A 20,407-nucleotide genomic window follows, 5' to 3' on the forward strand; every position below is an offset into this window, starting at 1 on the left:
CTGTCTCTTCTCATCTCACAGAGTCCTGCTCAAAAGGTCACAACACAGATAACAGCCTCTGCAGGAAGACCTGAACTGTTCATTTGGGCTCCTCTTATTTCTCATCCTGCTGACATCCTCATCAATCCATAATGTCCTCTGCAAGTAATGCCCTCCTTAAATCAGCATATTCAAATTAGTATTGTTTTTTTCTTTCGCTAAAGATGCTGTAATTTCTATTTAATCTGATTTCAGTTCAAATTCATGTTCACCCGATTTTTGGTTTTGCATTTTATTTTACATGACCAGTGTCTGGGTCACCAGTCGGCTACACAAAATCATGCTGTCAAACAGGAAAGGATAGAAAAATAAGTCCAGTGAAAACCGCCAGAATAATTTTTGCAATGAAAAGTAATCAGGAAAAAAACATATCTAAAACCATCTAAATTTTAAGTGTCTTTCTATCAGTATCAAAGTGAATTAAATTAATTACAGGAATGATTTCACTTGACTGACGTGTGTTGGGAAGGTTTTGGTCATGGAAGCACCTTGATCCACCTGAGGAGGATGAATGTCTGGAACAGAGGGGTGCTAAAAACAAACCAAACTGCCAAAGCAAGCAATTCTTTGGCAGCCTTTCCAAGCTGGGAGCCCCGTGGAACTGTCACACACTTTGGCCCATCCTCTGTGTGATGCCAGTTCCCAGCCATGGAGCTGAGGGGGCTCCCATTGATTTTGTCACATGGCTGTGAGGTGACAGCTGAGGAATTGCAGGGATAAACTCCCTCAACTCCGTGTGCTTCTCTCTTGCAAGTAGCCTTCTTAATCTTCTCCCTTTTATCACCCCACTCAATTTCTCTCGAGAGCACAGGTGTCTGCCTTGTTCTTTAATGATGTGTCCAAATGGGGAAATCAATGGCATTAAACACTCATGGAATGGGATGTAAATAAGCAGCTATAAACTTACTTAAGAGAGCTTTTAAAGGGCTTTTCAGCCAAAGATGTGCCATAGGAAGTGGGATTTTTTTTTATATTGATGATTATTCTTCCAATTTACAGAGCACTTTGGAAAATCTTATTGCTATCCTCAGTATTTCAGGAATGTACTTAATAGCAGTTTGCTTGCAGAGAAGAAAAGCAAAGCACAAACGGGGAAAAACAATTTACATTTAAGGAAGTTGAATTAAAATTCTGTTCTTATAGAATCTTATAGAATGGTTTGGGTTGGAAGGACCTTAAAGCTCCTTCAGTGCCACCCCCTGCCATGGGCAGGGACATCTTCTGCTGTCCCAGGGTGCTCCAAGCCCTGTTCGGCCTGGCCTTGGACACTTCCAGGGATCCAGGGGCAGCCACGGCTTCTCTGGGCACCCTGTGCCAGGGCCTGCCCACCCTCCCAGCGAACAATTCCTTCCCAATATCCCATCTAACCCTGCCCTCCTTCAGCTTAAAGCCATTCCCCCTTGTCCTGTCACACTCGCTTAATTATATTTTGTTAGAACAGTTGGAACCAAACTTTAAAACAAAACTAGATTCAAAGATGACAAATTAATAAGCCAAGTAATTGGCAATATTATGCTATTTTGCCGAGTCTAGCCTTCCTGCTGGCAAAAAAATTCCAAGCAGAGGCACCTGGTGATGAAAGAGACCCGTGTCACATTCTATTTGTTGTTTATGTGGTTTTGCTTTTTTAAACACATGCATTTAATTGCTTCAAACAGTGGGATTCTAACATTATTCTGGTGCCTACTGAACAGTTAAATTGATCAGAGCACTGAGAATTTGTATATGTTTTTAAATCAACCTCCTGGCAAATTTCCTTTGCCTTAATGCTTCTCCATTACCCTTAATTAAATCCTTTTCTTATCCATTGCCTCCAAAATTACATCACTAACCCCTCTCTTCTCATGTTGGTAGTGCCTCCAAAATTTACAAAAATTAATGGCTCCTCAAGCTTTTAACCACTTTGGGCAAAATTCAGCACACATAATTTCATGGGGAACAGATGGAGCTGCACCAGGAATGAGTTTGGCTGTAACAGGAATTACTGAGCAACCTGAGGACTAAACTGATTCTGCACTCTGGTTTTGCACATCTGATTTCTCCAGCAGTGCCCAGGAAGATAAAGCAGCAAACCCCAAATGCTGAAGATGTTGTGATGTCTGTGAGGCAGAGCCTGCCCTCAGCTCACACCCACAGCTCCCAGGGATGAGGATGGGAAGTCTGCCATGGACCAGGAATAGTCCCAAACCTCTGTGTGTTGGGTGGTTGAAGCATCTATTTATCTAAATATATTTGAAGCTCTTCCCCTACAGACGTTTTTACTACCTGGGATGTGTGTTGGAATTGAATTACTACTGCCTTATTTTAGTTTTATTATTTTGTAATGGCATTAAAAGCAACACTTACTCCACATAAACCCAGAAAAAAATTATGGTGAATCAAGCAAGATTCACTTCTGGTTAATTGTGCTCTTTAAAATGTAGGGAAAATTTGAGTATGAATGAAGCAAACTGCAAAAATTGGGCTTCCCCTAAAAAATTTCATTTTCTCTTTTTTTTTTTTTTTTTTTTTTCCCCTCCATAGCATTTTGAAATATATTGGTTTGGAACATAAAACCAATCTTACTGAAAGCTTTACTTGGACACTGAAATACGTGTAGAACACAATAGTTGGGAAAGCAAAATGCCCAGGAAGCAACGCGCCCAATTAATTTTGAAACATTTCAAGCAATCAATTAAAAACCTTTTAAGGCAACACCTTTGAATGCAGCAGAGCACTTCAAACATCAAAATTGCCTGTAGACAGATTTTCCTGAAGCGGAAACCTGGAAATGTTCTTGCTAAACTACAAATTGCTTGAGGTTCTGGTAACCCAGAGTGACAGTGGGATAGGAGGGACTGTGTGACACAGTCCAAGAGCAGGGCAAGAAGTGTGACAGCAGGATTTGGGGGCACTTGGGCACAACTCCCTCCAGAAGGCTGTTAGGAAAATCAACCTCCTTTTTGGAATTAAATTTCATGAAGTACATTGTAAAAGAGTTGTCTTCATTTGTTCTTAAATATAATGAAGTGTTTTGAGGGTCCAAAATGCTGTTGTTTTAGGAAATTCTATGTTTTCCACTTTGGAATTTGCTGTTATTAGAAAAATTATTCCTTGGGAGGATTCCAGCTTCACTGTGTCACACACAAAAACCCATCATTGAAGCAAATGGCTTGCTGGGATTGATTTATAGATACTATATAATATAACATAATGACACGTAACAAAATTTCATTACACAGCGAGGTTAATTTGAATTATGATTTGTTCTCCCTGCCAGGCAAAAGGAGATGCTGGTGCTCAGTAACTGCTGCAGTATGTTACCCCAGATTTCAATGGACTGCAGCATCCTGAAAAAGCAGCAATTGACTCTCCTGAAGAGAGAAAGCCTAAGTGATCTCCAAGGTTTTATGGGCATGGGTTGTTTAAAGGTAATTGCTGCAGTATAAGCTGGCAATCTGCTACATCAGAGCAGTTAAAGAGGCAGCAGTGCATAGAGGGAATTGAAGCAGTTCCTGAATTGCAGGTACGCCCCTGGATCCCTGGAAGTGTGCAAGGCCGGGTTGGATGGGGCTTGGAGAAACCTGGACTAGGGGAAAGTGTCCCTGCCCATGGCAGGGGTGGAACTGGATGGGCTTTGGGGACTCTTCCAACCCAAACCATTCCAGGCTGGTGATTCTAAGAACAGTGGAGTGGAACATGAATCATGTTTGGTACTTGGTGATTTATTTCACTGTGGGGAAAGAAAGTGGTTGCAAGACAAAAGCCCCAGTGCAGGAGGGCAAAATCTCACAGGAGACCTCGGTGGCTTCCCGTATACAAAACCCTGTGTGCCTGCAGGGACAAGAGTACCCTGCTGTCCTGTTGGGAGTTAAATCATGGAATACCAGGTTGGAAAGAATCTCAAGGGTCATCTGGTTGAGCTGCTCTTGGTCTGGACAGGATGGCCCAGCACTCCAGACAGACAAAATTTAAAGTGTCCAGTGTTGGAGAATCCACTGCTTCCATGCGATCATTCCAATGGCTGACCGTTCTCACTGTGAAACATTTCCCTTTGGAATCAAGTTAGAATATCCCCAGCAGTAACTTGTACCCATTTACTCTGATCAAATTATTTGTCAGCATTTTCATTCCCACAATGTCTGTGACTTAGCAGATTCTGGGGCAAAGTATTTAATGAAAATACACAGCCATGAGCAATTGGGGTGGATCTGATTCCTAAAGAAATAGATTTTGAGTAGAACATAGAAAAAGACATGAAATCTGATTTGGAAAAGTAATTAAATAGGCCTTTGGAGAAAGGAAGAAAAGAGGGAAGGGGAAGGGGATGGGAATTAAAAAAAAAAACAAACAAACAAAAGCCAACAGGTCCTATTGAAATTGGAAGCTTTTTTTTATTCCTCTAAATAAAATCAAAACAGTAATTTTCACTCTTTACAGGCAAAGGATATTGCAGAAAGGAATGCTTCAGTAGCAAAACTATCTGGAAATCAAAATGGATTCATAATTTCTAAAAAATCTACAGTTAATTCTGAATTGATCACTTGCTTGGGAGATTTCCCAGCTCTGTGAAATCCCCTCAAAGGTAGATTGCGAGTTCTTGTGTTCCTATATTTCCATTATCCTTTGACAAACACACCTTTTACCAATGTCAGAACATCTCTAAGAGGAGATGTCCAACCTCATAGAGGAATCATTTCAGCAGGCCTGATATGACAGGACAGCCTACATGTCTTTTGTCTTTTTGAATTATCCAAGTCGAGACTTCAAAACCCCACAGAAACAGGTTCAGATAGGGTTAAAATGGCAAAAGCAGCAGGGATGAGAAGAGGAAGGTTTCCCAAGAGAGAAGGGAAGCTGGCATGGACATTCCCATGAATTTCTTTCTCCTTCCAGAACCTCTGCTGTTCTGGATTTGCAGGTCTTTCTTCACATAAATTCCAGTTCAAATGTGAAAGCCAAGGAGGAATGACTTCAGGCAGGTGCCAAGAGAACAACAAAACAAATTCTCAAAACCTGGGGAAGTGGGAAGCAAAAATGACAGAGAGGTCGGGTCCAAAGAGATCCTAGTTCTTGCTGGGACAGGATAAAATCCTGGAAATTAGTAAGAGATGTTTTAAAGACTGCATCTCATTCACATGGAATGCTGAACCAGTGGGAGCTGGGGAACAGTGAGAGGGTCTTTGCCACCATGATCTACACAGATTATTTCAAGAAATTATTTCAAGAAATCAGTCTCTCTGCTGTTTGAAACTAGATGTTAGAAATATCTGCTTGCTGGAACTCAGACTCCCATGATCACAGAATTGGTGCTACCACCAGATGCAGACCCTGAGAACCTTTACAAGAAAGCAATAAAAGTGACAAGAAGAGCTTTGAGAGCTGAAAACAAAATTGAACTCTTATCTTCTTTGATATTCCATTTTCCCTGCAACAGTTTACAAAATAATCTCAACTTTACATTTCTTTGTCACTTGCATTTAAAGATATGGCACGATGAGGTGAAAGCCCTGTCTGCATTAAAGGAGTCTTTTCTGAAAGCACTGCAAGACGTCACAGGGAGAGGTGAAATCCAAGACAAAAAGTGAGGACTGAAAAACAACCTCAGCCACTGACAAGTTTTTTGGGGTCGGGTTTTTTTCCTTCTTAAGAAAATACCAACCTTTCTAAACATGAAATATATGAGGATTGATGCCCTTACTAAATGAATGAGTGTGAGAGAGAGAAATGGAAAGCAGGCCTAGGGGAAAGTATGATCCCAAGTTGTTAATGGATACACAGAATGCAGTGCCAGGATAATCAGAGGGATTCTGTTGGAGAAGAGGGATGTGTGGCACACCAATTACCGACAGCAGGGAAAATTGAAAGGAATTACATTCAGGGGACTGTGAAATGTGAAAGTCAAGGAAATAAATTAGATGTTGCATGACCTCTAGTGTAATATGTGGAGAACTAATACATTTAACCTAGTTGTAATCATGTCATAGCCAGACTGCATTAGGAACTTTTTCATTTACATTTTCCTTTCTACGGCTCTGCACTCAACTTTTGGAAATAGGGAATAGCAGAGCAACACAGAGAGGTGGTTCTGGAAAGGGAAAAAACCAGCCAAGCTCAGAAATTACTAATGGTGCACTACTCCAGTCTGATAACTTTAAATATCAGGGTCGCCAGAGGTTTCCTCAAAGAAATAAAAAAAGACAATACATCAGCTGCAAACTCTGGTCTGTCATAATAGGCTAAAATACCTACAGAATAAAAATTATCTCTGTGGAAGCAGCTTTGCTAGGATCAGTACAGGGGGAGGAGTGGCTCAAATTGCTTGAAGATGTGATTGGGAAACCTGAAGTGTAATGAGATTTCTTTCAGGAAAGTGTGGATTTGAACTGTCATCTGTCTTTAAGAAGGCTGCAAAAATGGCAAAAAATTCTGACTAGAGAAAGTAAAAGACTTTGAGAAGTATCTGTTGATGCAATCATACAGGAGTTCTGAAAGTCTCAAAGTCTGCCTGGTTCCTGATTTGAGTATTTCAAGACATTTTACATCCATAACTTTTTGTCCTAAGCATCACAGACTCAGAAAACTCTGTCTTCCTCTTTGCAAAATCTTCTTCTCATGCCCTGTCTTCAATAAAAACAACGGCCATTCTTTCTTTATTTTCTCCTCATGATTTCTGTAAGATCATTGTGTCTGTGCCCCACTTGATCCCTGTTCCTAAAATGATTAATGTGATGATAAAATTACTTCTAGTATATATGAAAATTCTTGTTTCCATCATGAGTTCAGTTCAAGCAGAACTAGGATTAATCTTCTTTAAAAAAAAAAAACCCAAACAACAAAACACCCCATCCTATGCAGATGAATCTGTAAAGGTGCCTGTTGAATGTGGTTTGTACATTTTGGGGAAGGAGAGGACGATTTAATAGATGAAATCCTGTCCTTTAGTGATGTTACAATGCACAAAATGTGTCTTTAGTCCCCAGGGATCTCCATCACAAACAGAAACAAAGGATTTTCCCGCCCTGGACACCCAGAAGGTGGGTGGGACAAGCCAAATGTCTCAGAACTTATTTGTGTGTCACTATGCAGCTCAGTTACAGATTTGATGCAATCACGAAAGGTTTTACTCTGATATTGGTAGTTGTTAATTGTTATGGATATGTGTGCCTCAAAAAAGAAATCTTGAGGTTATGTCTCAAAAAAGAAATCATGAGGTTGTGTTCCTTTCAGAAGGGCTGGCACAAGTGACTGCTATGCACCTTAGTCCTGATTAAATAAATCTCCAGCACTGCCAAACTAGACCCCATTTAAAGGCTTTCTTGGTTCTGAATGATTTCTGAGCTGCCTGGGTACAGTGGCCTCTTGTATTTAACTAAACTTTGCCAGATCCTTCTTAAAACAGGTGGAAAACCCAGCGTTTCCTGTCTTCACAATTACAAAGAACCCCAGAATCCCACAAGTGTTTGGATTAGAAGAGATTGTGGGGATCATCAGTGCCACCCCTGCCATGGGGAGGGACACCTTCCACTGTCCCAGGGTGCTCCAAGCCACATCCAACCTGGCTCTGGACACTGCCAGGGATCCAGGGGCAGCCACAGCTTCTCTGGGCACCCTGTGCCAGGGCCTGCCCACCCTCACAGGGAGCAATTCCTTCCCAATATCCCATCTAACCCTGCCCTCTGGCAGTGGGAAGCCATTTCCTGTGTCCTGTCCCTCCATCCCTTTTAAATATTCTCTCTCCATCTTTCCTGACACCTCCTTCAGGTGCTGGAAGTCCACACTTAGGTCACCCAGAACCTTTTCTTCTCCAGGCAGTTCTTGCATCAGAACAATATCTGATTGGAATATTAGGAACAACAGGAAATATAACCTTACTAGGCACTTTCTGCATACTTTTGAAATAAATTTTATCTAAAATATACTACAAACCACACAGAGTATTCAAAGGATTTCCAATTACTTTTGTCTGAAAGTCTTCTTCTATTTGGATGAGGGCTGAATACCAAATTAATCCATCGTTGCCAGCTGTGTCTCCACAGATAAGAAAGTCATTTTGGTCTTTAATTTGGAATTTATGCAGGTTGCCCATTTCTGTCCTTTTCCCTGGATCATGCTGCTTTTTTCCAAACTACAAATCAACTTTCACAATTGAAAACCAGACCAGTTTGCTCAGAAAATCAATCTGTTCTATGATGTCTCAAAGTGCAGTTTTCACACCACACCATTCTCCTCTCACACATCTGCAGGTTCTCATGTCCTGGGTTTGACAATGAGGTGTGCAAGGGATCTTCCCAAATCAAAGAATCCCAGAGTGGGTCGGGCTGGCAGGGCCACCATGGCTCATGTGGTGCCACCTCCCTGCTCCAGCAGGGCCATCCCAGAGCACAGGGCACAGCAGAGTGTCCAGAGGGCTCTGGAACATCCCCAGGGAGGAGCCCCCAGAGCCTCTCTGGGCTCTGCTCAGGGCTGGCACTGCCCAGGGCAGAAGTTCTGCCTCCTGTGGGGGAATTGCTGGGCTCAGGCCCTGCCCGGGGCTCTGGGGCCATCGCTGGGCCTGGGGCAGGGCCTGGGCCTGCTCTGCCCTCGGCACACAGGGACGGACAGGGGGACACAGGGGGACACAGGGACAGACTGGGACACAGGGACAGACAGGGGGACACAGGGACAGACAGGGGGACACAGGCATGGACAGGAACACACAGGGACACAGACAAGGACAGACAGGGGGACACAGGGACAGCCAGGGACACTCAGGGACAGCCAGGGACACGCAGGGACAGCCAGGGCTGAGGCCCCTCTCAGCTGGGGCTCCTCTCTAGGCTGAGCAGCCCCAGCTCCCTCAGCCTTTCCTGGGCACGGAGATGCTCCAGGCCCTTGCTCAGCTCCAGGAGCTCCTGGCCCTGCTGTGCTGAGGAGCCAGAGCTGGACGCAGCAGCCAGAGGTGTCCCCAGGGCTGGGCACAGGGGCAGGGTCACTCCAGAGGTGCCCCCAGGACTGGGCACAGGGCCAGGGTCACTCCAGAGGTGCCCCCAGCGCTGGGCATAGGGGCAGGGTCACTTCAGAGGTGCCCCCAGGGCTGGGCACAGGGGCAGGGTCACTCCCTGACCAGCTGGGAATGCTCTTCCTGATGCATCTCAGGATCCCACTGTCTCCAGCACACATTGTCCCCCAGCTGAGGGATAGTTTATTGTCCTCCAATATCCCCAGGTCCCAGTGGTGCAGATTGTCATCCCCTACTGACCAAAAGGGCATGGGACAGCCACATTGTTCTCTTGCTCCAGACATGCCATCAGCTGGGCTCTGCCCTGCCCAACACTCTGGGTCCTTTTCAACATCCTGGGCAGGAGCATGAGTCTTTCTAAAAACATGGGAAAATCTATACAACATATCTTTCTCACTGAAATGATAGAAAATAGGTATAATACCCATTTCATATTTAATTATTTTTATATTTTTATGTTCCTGCCATATACTGAGGGAACTTTGTTTCCTCTGTGTACCCTTTTTTACTTATCTTGGTTTGCTGGTAAAACACAATTTAAAAACAGAAAAACTGGGAAATTAATGTGTTTGTGCCTTTGTGTGACTGCCAACCCCATTTGGAGAAACTGGCCCTGTCTCTAATCTTGAACAGTGATGTACAAACTTCACCCACTCAGCTGCTAAATCCTTTTCTTCAGCTTTCAATATACCCATGGATTCAAAAACAAGATTTTCCTTCGGAAGATGATAACAATGTGTCTACTAAGGCAGAGGTGTCATCACAGGAAGGTAAATCCACCAGAGAAAATGTGACAAATGAGCATAAAAAAAAAAAAAGAACCGAAAGGGGGCAAGTAAAAGAACAAAATTCCATTGGATAAAGGTCGATATGTAAAATACGGCCAGGATATGGAGAAAGCTGAGGTACAATTTGTGACAAGCAGAGTGGGATGGAGGGCAGGCTCAGCAGATTGGGCTATGGCACAGAGCTGGGTGGTGGGATCACAGTGGAGGGAGGAATGGAGCACCCAGAGGGGCCTGGACAGGCTGGAGAGGGGCAGGATCTGGGACGGTCTGGGCCTCCTGAAGTGCAACAGGACCAAGTGCTGGTCCTGCACCTGGGATGTGGCAATCCCAGATATGAGCACAGACTGGGACCAGGGGGCATTGAGTAGGAGAAAGGCTTGGGGGTTGTCATGGATGGAAAGCTAGGCATGAGCCAGAACCATGCACTTGGGGCCAAAAAGTCAACTGTGCCCTGGGCTGGGCCCCCAGCCTGGGCAGCAGGGGAGGAGGATTCTGCCCCTGTGCCCCTGAGCTCAGGTGAGACCGCACTGCAGAGCTGCCCCAGCACAGGGGCCCAGCACAGAAGGGACCTGGAGCTGCTGGAGAGGGTGGTCAGAGGGATGGAGCAGCTCTGCTGGGAGGAAAGGCTGGGATTGTTTAGTATCAGGAAAAGAGGACTCTCCAGGGAGACCTTAAAGCAGCCAGCCAGTCCCTAAAGAGCCTCCAGGAGACCTGGAGATATTTACTAGGGCCTGGAGGGACAGGACACAGGGAATGGCTTCCCACTGCCAGAGGGCAGGGTTAGATGGGATATTGGGAAGGAATTGCTCCTTGTGAGGGTGGGCAGGCCCTGGCACAGGGTACCCAGAGAAGCTGTGGCTGCACCTGGATCCCTGGAAGTGTCCCAGGCCAGGCTGGACAGGGCTTGGAGCAACCTGGACTAGTGGAAGTTGTCCCTGCCTATGGCAGGGGTGGCACTGGATGGGCTGTAAGGTTCCTTCCAACCCAAACCATTATATAACTCTATGAATCTATTAATCTATGACTTCAGGCTTCTGTGGAAAGAGCAGCATAAAACCTGAAATTTAAGATACGGCTGCTGACTTTTCACTTCTGCAGAAGCCAAGACTCAAGGCATTCTATGAGATCCAGGTCATTCCTAGATACAATACTATTTTCACAACTGAACTTGCTTATTAAAATATTTACATTGTTATTGTTCATGCTATCATTCTAAAAAAAAAGCCTTTTCTAATTAGTTTTATGCAGTTTGAGGAATCTGTTTTTTAACATGTTTAAACGGAATAATGAGTAACTGATTTTTTTCAACCCCTGCAAAAGGAAGGGTATGTTTAGAAGTTGTCTCCATGATCCTCAAAATGTTTTTTGCAAACATCCCATGCTGCATAAGGAGTGTTGTAGGGACTGTGGAAGGAGGCACTGGAAGAGCAATAGCTTTGTGATGGAATGATAATTAATCTAACCAGGCACTTGGTGTCCTGGGGTGAAACCAAGCTCCCCCAATTAATCAGCATGACATCCAGAGGTCGCCACCAGCTCTTCAGACATCTTTGCATCTCTGGATATGAAGGTGAGGAGACACATGATGAAATTGGGTCTTGTGGCTTCCTCCTTGTTGCTGACCTTTGCTGGAACCTGCTCTTAGGAGGCTGCTAGCTGCTGTCCCAGGGATTTGGGGCTGAAGAAGACAGAGGTGCTCTCTGTGTTGGCTGTAAAGCAGGGGCAGGCACTGCTCTCAGCAGATCAGCACCTTTTCAGCACAGCCTTCAGGCAGCAATGGAGTCAGAGTCTGAGCAATAACGGGGAAACAGCCCAGAGGAGCTGTCAAAGCCTGAGACATGTTTGCATGGACATTTGGAACTCTTATTCCCTTCCTGCACAAACCCAAACAATGCCCAAAAACCTTCCTCCCACTCCTGCAACTCCTCTGCTGGGTCCTCCCTGCCAGCCTCCCCATCCTGTCAGCAGTTGGGAGCCAACCAGTGGGACAGCCATCCACCACTATCAGCCAGCTGGACTGCCCTGCCTCCTTCCCACCTTCCTAATGCTCTTTGCCCTTCTTGGAGCCCTGGAAAACCAAATACGCAACTTCTAAAAATACTCTGATACCTTATGAAGAACACTGGTCTTGGAAACCAAAGAGTGAGGACTACACCTCTTCAGGAATTCTACAGAGCATCTCAGGGAAAAGGACTTAAAGCTCCATCTCCAACACCCAATGCTGGCATTTTTACATTGATAACCCCCCACACAGCTCCAAAACAGCAAGTGGAGTTTGTAACAGCCTCAATCCCCAACCAAGAAATTCCCTGTAACACAGATGGGAAAAAAAAAAAAGAAATAAAAAATAAAAAGGAAATAATGGTTGGGACATGTCTAATTTCCTCCACATTAAGATGCAGGTTGTTAAACAGCTTTACTTCCAAAGGCATATAAAAGGTAAGGAAAGGACTTGACCCAGGGAGTAGGAAAGAGAGAAAACATTCTACAGGGAGCCCTGAGGGTTTAGGATCTTCAATTAGGAGAGGATGGGAAAGATAATTTGAAGGAAATCAGGCATTCTGAGTTTAAAGAAAGCATGTGGAAATCCCTCAAGTGAAAGAGCTCCAGGCAGAGACTTTTTCCTGGAGAACTCCCTTCCCACAGATGTTGTGGAATGTGAAGCAGCTCTAAGGGAAATAATGGAATTTTTGGGGAGCTACTTCCATCAATGTATGGGCATCCTAGAGATCCTTATTTAGCTCTTTTTCTCCCTTCAGGAGGCTGAATACTGGTGAGCAGTAATTGTAGGGGTTATTTTAATCATATGAGTGACAAAAAGTTTCTTTGCTTATTATTGTGCTGCCATAGCTACAGCCAATGTGGTGTAATAACAGATTTCTGTGACTTCCATATGGCCATTTTAATCTTTTATTTGATATTCTGTGAGAACCAAAAGAAAAAACTTCTGGAAGGGATTTTATTTTAGTCCCTCGGTACTGTCCTGATGAAATGCAGGACTGGACACAGCTAAAATGTCAGCATGAACTGGGACTACTTTATTAAAACATGTGACTTTCTGAAGCTCTATTACCCAGTCAGTTTTTTGTAAGCTAGACAGAGATGTTTTCCAGTCTGTATAAAACAATTAGAACCTTTACAGTCCTCTGTATTATGGAGGAATCCTCTTATGACTGTCTTCTGAATATTTCAGGACTTCTCATTTGCTGTTTTACTCAGCCTATTTGGCTTTTGGGAGGGCTTTAACTAATGAGGAGAGTCTGGAGAGGCCATATAACAGCTGAGGACACTTGGCATGTTCAGATGGAGAAGAGGAGGCTGAGGTCAGACCTCACCAAGGGCTGCAGCTCCTCCTGAGGAGCTGCTCCAATCTCTTCTCTGTGTGACCAGGGACAGGACACAGGGGATGGCTGCAACTGGGCTGGGGCAGGGTCAGGCTGAGATCAGGGAAAGGTTCTTCCCCAGAGGGTGCTGGGCACTGCCCAGGCTCCCCAGGGAATGAGCACAGCCCCAAGGCTGCCAGAGCTCCAGGAGAGTTTGGACAACACTCCCAAGGATGTACAGGGTGGGATTGTTGGGGTGTCTGGGCAGGGCAGGGGTTGGACTCTATGATCCCTGTGGGTCCCTTCCAGCTCAGGACATTATGTGGTTCTGATTCTGTAAAACACACAAACTGACACTCAGGAAATTCCACTTGAACAGAGAAGTTCCCCACTCTGACCATGATCAAATCCTGGAACTGGTTGGCCAGGGGGATTATGGAGTCTCCATCCTTAGAAATACCCAACTGGCCAGCTTGCTATCTCTGGCTCTGAGCAGGACAATCTCACAGGGTGACATGACCTTCAGAGGTGCCTTCCAACCTCAGTTACTCAGGTATTTTGTTAGAGATGTCAGATCTAAAGTATGTCAGTTCTGGATGTTTCTTCCATGAAATCCCAAGGTCCACATTCATCCCACGTAACTTCAGGCAATTCGGTTAAAAACCTGGATGCTTCTACAGTTCTGACAACGCAGACAGAAGCACTTGCAGAAGAAACCTGAAATCTCCTTTAGCACTTCAAAGCAAGGGCAGGTACGTCAAAATCAGCAACATTATGTAACAATTTTGGAAGAGCTGTTGCTTTTTAAAGAATGCCTAAAGCAGTTACACAAGAGACTGAGTTTTTGATCTCCTATTCCTCGTTTGAAGCAAGGCAGATAAATTTCCTCTCTTTACATTTCCAGCTCTGGAAATCCTTTCCTGTAAAGGCTGTAGAGCTGTGTCTTTAATGGGTACAGGAGTGCCATCAGGGCATCATCATGAGCGATACTGATCCCTTCCAAAAACTTCTCTGCATTTCAAATTGTGCCATTTACTTGATAATCTTTATAAAAATATTCTGGTCATGTCAAAACCAGAATTCCTGGCTCCTTCAAGTCCATGTGCAAGTTTTGATCTGCTTAAGTCTTGTAAGGGTGATGTTGGCTTATGCCAACTTGTGTCTTGACAAAAGTTTAAAACGCAGCTTTCTGAAATATTTTTCATAAAGTCTTTAAGGGGAGAGTCTTAGGACTGAGAGAGGAGATATATCTCAACTCTTTTAGGCCATTGGGTTACCACCAGGCTTTATATACGACAGGTGTGAGTGATAAAATTAGTCAATTAGTGAAAAATTATGAGCTATTCAAAGAGGACTTCTCTGGGTTATAGCCCCCAGCTGCTGCTGCACATCCTGGAAAATAACTATCTCAATTATCAACTTGGCACTAAGAGTGATGTTTGTGAGTCACAACTAAAGCCAGTTCTTTGAACTGGCCTTGCTGTGCTTTATGACCAGGAACCTGCAGGTGAACACCAAGCTTCATTTTTAAGACCTGCTCCATAATTTAAGTCAGAGGAACATCTAACATGCACTTTTGTGCATTTAGCAAAGACCTGGCTGCCTTGTTCCAGGAAAAATGCAGAAAAAGAGAGAAACTTTCAATTTAAAGGGGATATTTTTAGAGATGCCTCATTCTGTCATATTTTTCATGATACTTTATTACTGCATTAACAACTTAAAAAGTCTTTTGAGCTACTTCACTCTATTTGTCTAATTACCTGCCTTTCTTTTCTGGAACTAGTACTATAAAATACACTCCAAGCACTGGAATGAAGTCATTAATCAAATTGCAAATTTAACTGTCACGGGGAGCAACAAAAATTGGCAGGAATAGATGGTGGGTGGTAGGAAAGTGTTTCTGGCAAAGCACGACTTGACTTGTGATGTTTTGCAAACAAAGCACTGCTTCCTGCAAATTATTCCTCATCTCAGGTGTCTGGGTAGGAACAGAGCTCTGCAAAAGTGGAGGTACAAAATCTAAGAGATTTTTAGGCTTAGGACTTGGTTAATTTTGGATGTACTGGGACCAAAATGTAAAATCAGGTGATTCCTGAGCAACAGAGTCACCCCGATCTTCCCTAGGCATTGAGCAGATCATGTCCTGCCCCTCATGGAATGAGACAGTGGAGCAGTGCTTTATTGAGATACATTAGCAGAGGGTTTTTTCTCTGCATTGATATATTTTTATACACTTTTTATTAATTTAAATGTCTTTGTCGTGTTTGTCCTTTTGCTAAATTTGAGTAAAAATGGCTAGTAAGGTTAAGAGTTTTAGGGAAATGGCAAGCATTCAATTTTCTTGGAAAATCAGGTTGAAAATGACAAGTTTGTTCCCCTATTTTGTACAGAATCAACCACCACAAATATTACTGATTTTTATTGTGTTCTCAGTTCTGAGACATTCTCATTCTTCTACCCTTGTTTTCTACAACATTTCTTTCTACATCTAAACCCTGTGAACTGGAAGTCTGCATATAGCATGTCTGCTGACAACTTACCAGTGAGAAGAAAGAAATTTTTTTTAATAATACCAAGGAAATTAATCCTTAATATTCAGCAACTTTCCAGTCCACTTTTCACTATCTTAGCTATCCACTCAGATAAAACATGCCCTGCAATTTAAAAGGAAATCTGTTCCAAAGGAGTTTCATTAATACACACCCTTCTCAGTTAATGCAGTGCTCTGAAAGCAATATATTGAGCAATATCTGAGCAATTCGGTGCTGGAGTGTTAATCCTTTGGGAACCGCACGTTAATAGTCTTGTTTGGATTGAACATCATTCATCCAGAGCATGACATTCTCAATTCATTGCAGATATCTGATATCAGCAATTAATGGGGATGAATTGCTTAAAGCAAGCCCTGGGTGTGTTATAGATCATTTTCCATCTCTGCAGGCAATGGAAGCTGTATGATACCAAGTCTGACTCCTCTAATTCTTAACCTAGTTTAGGTATAACTGAATTTAGCCAAATTTGAAGACAATAATATTCTAGAAGAATTCTGGATTCACTCTAGAAAGCAGGCTAGTGGAAGTTCCAAGTTTTGCTTTTTGTTTTGATCAAAACATTTCTTGCTGAAAAATTGGTAAAAAGAGAGATATTTCCCAAAATGAGCCCTGGGTCTCCAACAAGAATGAACCGCTGGGAAACAGGGCTGCCTGAAGGAGGAAGAGTGGGGAGGAATGCATGAAAAAGAAAGAGACCTTTCAACCTGGAAAGCATCCCTCCAGAACATCCACATTTATTGTCCAAAAGATTGACTAGCAGGCTGTTCCTTAGTAGAATTGTAACACTTTTATGCACCAGCGTTATGAAAGATTCAAGTTACATTTCCTGTCATCTTTCCTTGGTGGCTTTGATGCTGGCATGCTTTAAAATCAAATCAAAAGCATCAGAGGGGCAGTCAAAGGCCTGTTGTCTGTGTAAAGTCCTGTTTCCCAGCTGAAACAGCTCTGGGAGAGGCCTGGGGCAATCCTTGCTTTGAAGGGAGGGAAGCAGGAGTTCAGTTCTGAAGGGATCTCGAGTACTGCTGTCCCCAACACAGCAGGGTCCTTCTGGTGTTCAGGGACTGACCTCAACCACGTCCTTTGAGTGAGCTGGGAAGAGGTGCCAGGTAATTCAAGGGTGGTGGGATGAGAGGGAAAGCACAGATCAAAGGGGGATTCACACAGGGCCTGGTGGTGAGGAAAAGGTGGAAAGAAATCTGCAAAAGGGGTGGCTAAAGAAGTAGGATGAAGTGGCCCCTGGTCTTGCCTATGTCACAGGGCAGCAGGATTTCATTATGTTTTGGAGCTGGGAGCCAGACTTTGGTTTTGTACAAGAAGGATGTGGATCTTTTGGACCAGGTCCAGAGGGGACCACACAGGTCCTCTGAAGGCTGGAGCCCCTCTGCTCTGGAGACAGGCTGGGAGAGCTGGGTCTGTTCACCTGGAGAAGAGAAACTTGTGGGGAAAACTCAGAGAACCTTCCAGTGCCTAAAGCGGGTTTACAAAAAGAACAGTGAAAGGGTTTTTTACATGTGCAGACAGTGATAGGGCAAGGGGGAATGGTTTTTAAACTAGAAGAGAGATTTACGTGGGATATAACAAGTAATTGTTCCCTGTGAGGGTGGGCAGGCCCTGGCACAGGGTGCCCAGAGAAGCTGTGGCTGCACCTGGATCCCTGGAAGTGTCCAGAGCCAGGTGGGATGGGGTTTGGAGCAGCCTGGGCTAGTGGAAGGTGTCCTTGCCCAATGCAGGGGGTGGCAATGGATGGGTTTTGGGGTGCCTGCAACCCAAACCATTCTGGGACTCTGTGAACCCCTGTGATATAAAGAAATCCTGGGGACTTTGTGGTTGTTGGTGTCTGCATCCTGCAGATGTTTGTGTCTTTTGTCCTTAGGAGTGTGTTAGTGCTCCTGCCTTTGTGCTCAATGCACAGGAAAGGAAAGGAAGGCTGGAAAGGAAGGTTGAAATAAAATTGAGATCTGCACATGCAGAGAGTAAGAATGAGACCAGAAAGGACAGAGCTCCAGCTCACTGGACTCGTTAAAGGATACATGAGGTGGGCAAGGTGTGCCCACCGTGTCCAGTCTGGCACCAATTCTGCAACTTCAAATCCATGTCGGGATATCACTGGGTTTGGGTCATTTGAAAAAGTTTCATGGACTTATAGAAATATAGAATGGTTTGGAAGGGATGGTAAAACCCATCTCATTCCAACCCCTGCCATGGGTAGGGGCACCTTCCACTATCCCAGGTTGTTCCAAGCCCTTTCCAACACAGCCTTGAGCAGTTCAGAGCATTTTCACAGTGGCATATGTTGTTTGCTGCTCCATTGTTGTAGGTTTAGGCCAACACCAGGCACCCAGAAACTGGATTTACTGTCATGAGGAATGGTGTGCTAAGGGTACCCTGAAGAGAGCATAGAAATGTGAATTGGCAGCTAAACTGTAGATAGATCTCTTTACAAAAAGTGTTCAAAATATTGGATTAAAGCAACAGCTAAAACCATTCCCAACACAAACCTTTGTATTTTTATACTAGAAATGCTAATAAGGACAGTTTATAACACATTACTGGGGAAGTTACATGTGCAAGAGCGTATTTTAATCCACCCAATGTCCCCAAATGTTCAACTTCTACAGTAAATAAGTTGAATTACAAAGCAGTTGTCTTGGTTTTCAATTGAGAAACAAAAATGATGATTCTGAACAAAGAAGAACAACTTCCCTTTTATTACAGCCCAACGTGTAATGTGATGTTGCTCTCATTTTGTTCTGAGGAAATCACACCACTTCAATCAGATCTATCTATTAATTGAAATATCACAATAATAATGTCATTAATGTGTTCTTTAATTGAAGGGATGTTCTCGTATTTAGGCCTGGGCTGAACTCAAACTGCCACTTCTCACAAAGGAAGTTACAATCTTGGATCATTCCATGGGAAAAAAAAAATTACCTTTACTTCCCCCCAGCACCCCTTGCACATTGGCTAAAATAAGAAAATATTTGGTGTGATTTGCAGACTCAAAAGTTCACTGGTATATTTGTGTTCTCGCAGGAGAAATCTGAAGATCTTTATTTTTGCTTTATTTTCTGCCTGAAAGGGCCATATTTGCTGGCTCTCCAGGCAGACTGGGCCAGTGTATAACCAGTGGGACTCTCGTGCTGGTCTGCTGTCATTTTGCTGCTGCCCAGGAGCAAGGAGGAGAATTGCAATTCCAAGATGGATTTGTGTTAAATCCAGTCATGTGGATTAATTATTACAGCTTGCTCCAGGATGTGTCTTAAACCTCACTGAAGTCCATTATATTATAGTTGGAAATGAAAAGTGGGATTTAGAATCAAGGCCATAATTCCTTTTTTTATTATTATTTTTTAACCAAAGCCAGTTTGTCACATGTTGAATTTCATACCTGTAAAGAATATTTGGGATAGAAAACCCTAGACTGTGTAAACAGAGGAAACAAAATGGCTCCCAACACAGATAATAGGTGAACATTTATTAGAATTAAACACTTAAATATGGTTAATTAACTTATTAACCTTTACATTAATGATTATATTTCACACTGTGCACTACACTGCTGTGGTTCATGGGTTTCTTAATTAAATCTAAGTCCACTGGTCTTTCAAAGATTTCCCATTAATTCCACTATTATCATCCTGGGCTGGTGGAAGGGGGCCCTGCCCATGGCAGGATTGGAAGGAAATGAGCTTTTAAGATCCCTTCCAGCCCAAACAAATTGGGATTCGGTAACTGTAAGTTCCCCAAACTGGTGGGAAATATTCTACAAAATATTCCTCAAGATCCTCATGGTCACCCCTGTCTGTGGCAGAGAAGGGCTCACCTTTAGTCATTCCTTCAGAAACGTGGGATCCTGCTGCATTTCACTAAAAGAGTCCATTTAAAGCATTTAGGAAGCAAAAGGCCTGGGAAGACTTGTGGCAGTGACTGAGCTTTGCTCTGGCTCCAGGTGCTCGCCTGTCCATGGCTCCGTGTTCTCCCATCTCGGAATGCCTCTCCTGGGTCCTGTGCAGAGCTCTGCAGTGACCAACCCAAATCACAATCCCTGCCTGAACCCCTCACTTCTGTGTGGTTTGCTGCCTTTCCTTCCCCAGTTTACTTCTAGATGGGGATCAAGATTCACATTTTGTGGCAATGGTGGGATTTGCTCCAAGTTTGGACTTGAAGATCTTGGAGGCTTTTTCCAGCTTTAATGTTTGTGTGAATATTTGGGAATCTCTCTCTGAAAATCTCTTTTGTTTGACAAAAGCAAACACAAACCACAAAATAAAAAAAAAGAAGTGTAATTATTTGAGCTGCAAAATGTCCAATACTCTGTGTGTGATAATTGTATAATAGTTTGGCCTGATGTAATTAAATATTGCTGCTAGTATATTAAATAACTGCTGTGGCTGAAATATTATAAACACCAGAGAACTCAGTTATCAACTCTACAGCACTGGTGTAATCCTGAGCAGCTTCTTCTGGGGGATAAACCACCCCAAGCAAGGTCTGCAGCACCTCAAAACCCAAATTTTCCCTGTGGAATATAAACCTATGTTTATAAACCTAGGTTTATAATCCTAATGCATCACCCTGTTCCTCAGATGTGAACATTGTCAGACAGAGTCTGGAAGAGACAAAACCTCTTAAATCATCTTTTCCTGGAATCATAAAAAAGAAAGAAAAAGTTAATTACTGACGCTCAAGATGTATGAGAGGTTTTTAAGTGTAACTATTCAA

Source organism: Onychostruthus taczanowskii, unplaced genomic scaffold (genome assembly GCF_017590055.1).
Source record: "Onychostruthus taczanowskii isolate IOZ18803 unplaced genomic scaffold, ASM1759005v1 scaffold65, whole genome shotgun sequence".
NCBI lineage: Eukaryota > Metazoa > Chordata > Aves > Passeriformes > Passeridae > Onychostruthus > Onychostruthus taczanowskii.